Source organism: Porites lutea, chromosome 10, assembly GCF_958299795.1.
Source record: "Porites lutea chromosome 10, jaPorLute2.1, whole genome shotgun sequence".
Lineage (NCBI taxonomy): Eukaryota > Metazoa > Cnidaria > Anthozoa > Scleractinia > Poritidae > Porites > Porites lutea.
The window spans coordinates 10820024-10825023 of NC_133210.1; the positions used below are offsets into that span (position 1 = coordinate 10820024).

At 41.2% G+C, this 5000-nt stretch overlaps 1 pseudogene; it reads left to right on the top strand.

The window, feature by feature from the left end:
* Positions 1-5000, top strand: part of LOC140949481 (uncharacterized) — a 257928-nt pseudogene that overhangs the window by 244487 nt on the left and 8441 nt on the right.

Below are 5000 nucleotides of genomic sequence, written 5' to 3' on the forward strand. Positions count from 1 at the left end.
AAAACAACGGTTAAGGCCTGAGATAGGGTAAATAGGGTAGGGGTTCAAGGTAGCTCGCTGCACCCATCCTGACTGTTCCAATAATCCCGTCTGAGGCTGTCATTAAAGAAGATGGGGTGGTAACGTGAATATTAAATTTAAATGCAATTACAAGTGTAAAATCTAGTTTTGTGCATATGAGGTGAGGATGCGTGCAATAAAAAGGGATGAATATATGTCATGCAAATGAAAAATCTAGCACTGAATTAACAATTTAATGCTGTCACCGCACGACTGGAAGAAGACAGAATCATTTTATTCTGTTGTCTTTAGATGATCCATCTGAAACACAGAAAGAAGAGTTCAAATTTGAGATTGAACAGATGAAGATGTTAGGCTCACATAAGAACGTTGTATCTATGGTTGGATGCTGCACGCATGAAGAGAAAATGTTGCTGGTGATAGAATACGTTCCGTGTGGTGACGTCTTGACTTGGCTCCGCCGCAGAAGAAAAAAGGTAAGAAAGTCAAGAAATCTCATTGCAGCGTGTTCTCGTGTTCTGAAAGTGTAGACCACCATTTTTTATGACTATATAGCTTCCAGCCCTATCATGTATTGGGACTATGAAGAGAAGATGTCAATTTTATACCCGATAAAGTCCTTGTTATTGAAATCATAAGAATTTTTTTATAACTTTTGTTACAAAGAGAAACTACTTTCTCCCGAGATTACTCAGTGCTTAAGGGAAGATGTTTTAACATTATCATATATCTCACTGGATTTTATACAAGGTGCCTGCACTCACTCTATAGTCTGCCAAGTCCAAGGAGCAAGAACGCATCCTCAACACCCATGAAACTCACTCCCCCCAAGCTCTGCTAGTAATGTTACGATTATGAGTCACAGCATTTATTTGGCTGTGTTAGCCTACAGGGAAATTGCCTTGACTTTGAACTGTATTCTGGCTTGATAATCTATCAAAGTGACAAAATCTCCCCTACCTACCCCCCTACTTTTGACACAAAAAAGCCAGCCACCCACCCCCTATAAGGTCTTGGCCTAAGCTCAATGATAAGCTCTCTGGATATTTTTGGCTTCCCTGGCTTGATGCCCGTATTCAAGCGAAAACTTTGCGCGGACCTTTAAGCAAAGTCACACAGATGTATTGGTCTTTATTTGTTCCGAAACTGATAACGTTGCTTGCTGGACGTCTAGATCAACGAACTTAAAGCCTCCGAGAGATCATATGCTGACAAAGAGGTTCTAAAAGATCAGGAAGAGACCAGAGATAAGGTAGGCTTGTTAACAAAATGTACTGATTCAATATTTTATCCCTTTTTGTTTAACCCTGATATTTTTTCTATTCTTCAAAGTCCCCAAACCGTTTGTTGTTTGTTCCCTGTGTCTGGTTGACGACTCATTGTACGTAATCAAAGACTTTATTAAGGGCGCCTTCCAAAAGTCAGAACTGGCCGGCCAGACCATAGCCGGCACCAGTCATTTTGACAATGAAAAATGCTTTTTTGCAAGAGCGTTTGTTGAAACACCATTTCCTTTGTGCCTGCTATTTGGGATCTGACTGATAGTTTTGATTAAAAGTGAAATTCTCTTTATGACTGAAATGGTCTGGCCGGTCAGTTCTCACAAATGGAAAGCGTCCTAAGACGATATTAAGACACTGAAATTGTTTCCATGCTTGCAAAAATCACCAAAAAGTTATTATGTTTAATGCCCTCTGATAAAATTTTTTTGATGTCTTTTTTATGGGGTGGTATAAGAGGGAAAGTGGAACAGTCTTATAGGGTGGATTGAACGGTCTTTCCTTCTTCGTAGCAAAAACAAGCAGGCAAACTTTTGAAGAAAACGGCAAAGGAAGAGCAGGCTCAGGTCACCATGGAAATGATCTCATTGCGCCAGAGTGGCGACCAAGAGGACATGGCGTCAGCCACTCACAGTCTCCCTGATGTAAGAATTTTAATAAACACACTCAAGCCACAAGCGGCCCTGTCTCCATCCTTGGAGGCCTAGGGCAGTCAGGTGGTTCGGGAAAAAACGTTTGAGCCCCTAGTTACCGACTCTCACCAGACCATTTTCAAACAATCCAGCGAGTGCTGACTCCCGATTGGGCACAAAAAAATGCTTTGTATTATTTTGCCCAATGGGCGAACAGGGGCTCCTATTTTCTTTTCGTGTGTTCGTACCCGACGGCTATTATCTCGCCATACTTTCACCAAGGTTGGGCGTGCAAGGGGAATCTTGGCTTTTCCCACTTTGCCCCTACCAGAAACGTAGGAACTACTGATGATTTGGGAAGACGTTTCAGATGCTATCAGCAGGACCTAGACCATTCTGTCGCAAGCAGGGTGCAAAGAAAGTCAGTTTTACAGCCTGCCATTCGGGCAAGCTGTAGCTAGTATGTACTAGCCCACAAGTCATTTCAACTAGCCCCCAAACCCTTTTTGATTAGCAAGACGGATTACCATCCTTCTGTAATTTGAATTTCCCCAAAAAACAGCACTTGCCCGTCGGGAAAAATCACTAGCCCGATAGCAAAATCCACTAGCCCCGAGCTATCGGACACGACTTTCTTTGCATGCTGCACAAGATATCGTAAATGATATTTACGATGGCGTGATCGATAAGGATCGATGCAAGCTTGAATACGTGTTGTAAGTTAGATTAAATGTTTTTGGATAAGCATCTTTTAAATACCCTTTCATACGTTTCCAAATTTAGTTTTCGGGTAGACAGTTGCAGTTTCTTTGAATCCATGAACGGACTTTATATCGAACTGAAACTTTCCTGACAGCGTGTATTTCTTTGGTGCAAGAGCCAAACAAGTATCATATTGGCGAGACAATAGCTGTCGTGTACGAACACACCAAAAGAACTCAGGAGATGGTGTTTATCGATTGGGCACAATAATACAAAGCATTCTTTGCACACAGTCAGCTTGACCGTTTGGAAATAGTTTAGTAAGGGTCGGCACCCAGGGGCTCTTCCGCCCTTGCTTGAAAACTGTTTTTTGCTGCGCCTTTTCTCCCGACCCGACTGACTGCCTCTGGTTCATCGAGGATGCCTTGTCTCGCGATACGAAGGGTGTAACATGATATATTTCATTCCTAAGAGCACTGGGCGAAGCGAAAGGTGACGTTTCAGTGACTGAAGAGATATCACGTAACAAAAGACTATTGTTATTGAATTAAATATCGTGGTTTTTGAAGAATGATAAATAAAATTTCCATCTTATTTCACTGGAACTTTAAATGAACAAACTCACCTCCTTTCTGTCTTCTGTTAATCGAATTACATAGTTCTAGCACAAGTATTCCGAAACTCATGGGAGATAATTATTAGTGCATAAGATTTTATAGCATGATTTAAAAGGGATTTTAAGCTGAGGGAACTAGCAAATAAAACAATAAGAAGAAAAAGGCATTAGTCTGCCAAGACTTATGTGATATTTTAATTTTTAGTTACAGACAGTAGCTTCCAACAATGTAATGTTACAATTTTCTGACATATAAATTAATCGCCTTTTTTAAAAATCATTTAGCAAAGGTTCGCCTTTAATAGTGAGGCTATGGACGATGAACATTCTGCACACAAGGAGCAAGTGAACATTGCACAGCAAAGCGACAATGATGCCGTTATTGAAGTGATTCCCTCAACTTCCGCTACAAATCATGTAAGAAGTTTTATAACTAGTAATAGTTGACACTACAGCTGCCCCCGTTCTGTATATTGTCGGTCAATAGTATTCTTGCTGGTTGTGTAGCTCTTTGAAATATACCGATTCATAATGAAGATTTTCACACACATATTCCATACAATAGGTGAGATAAATACAGGAAACGCAAGGTACCATGCAAAGTTTCAGCTCGATTTTCACAGCTTTGATCAAAACATTCTCAGTTTGGAGAATAGTTTATTCTAAACCATAGGAAAAGATTTAATTAGAAGTTGAATTTTTTGCCATTTCTCTTTCTCTTTTTACATTCAGTTCATTTTATTTGCCGGAAAGTAAGCCTTAGAAATTAAAAGGACGTTTGATCGATTCACGCTAGCGCATGCTAGTCTTATTTGAAACTTTATAACGGAAGGACCGTTCTGTGAACAGGGAATAAGTCAGCACAGAATTTGATTGTCGGCGAATTTCTGTAAATGTCCATCAATCTGCTAGTGATAAGCTAGCCGTTGTTCACTGGTCTTTCTTGTTTGGGGCTGAGTCTTATTCCGGTCAAACAGAGAAAGAGTGTCTGGCAAGGTTTCCAATATAAATCAAAAATTTGTGAACTCGTGTCTGGAAAACTCTCCAAATGTTTATATATACACAGTTAAACGTACCTTATAACCTCCCCTGCGCTTAACGACTGTCTTTTGGTCCATAACTTTCAAAACAACTGCTCCACAGAATATCACTAAGTAACGCAACAGAGTATCGAAGTATGACCGAACAATAAGTGTCACAAAATCTACCTGAGCGGGAGCGGTCCCTTCGTGATTTTCTGTCTTTACGTCATCCTAATCCTAACCATTTCGTACTTGCGGGCGCAAACAATAGAAACGTCATCATTACCTACCGATTCCTCGCGGCCCCAGTTCGAGCAAATCGAGATTTTTTCTAGTATACTGACTGTATATTTGAACTGTAAGTACTGTCCTTAATATACACGCGAGCTACTAGGGTGCCTCCTCGGGATTTCGCCTCTGGGCGAAATCCCTACGGGGGCAATTATTTACCACTACAAGTAATGCGGGTATGGGTATGTGGGTACTTGGTGTACTTGGTGCATTTGGTGCGTCAGGGTCATGAACCTCCCTACCCTGCAATGCATAGTTCCGGGTAGCCCTTGGGCAAGGTGTAACATCCGTTAGGCCTGTCAAGGTCACGAAACTGTTGCCTGGCAGTCATGGTTTTTTTTTGTTGCCACAGGCTAAGGGAGACAACCCCTAGAGAAAGCAAGCCCTCGCTTGCTGGGATTTGTCTCATAAGCCCAGCAAAACATTGATTTGGACA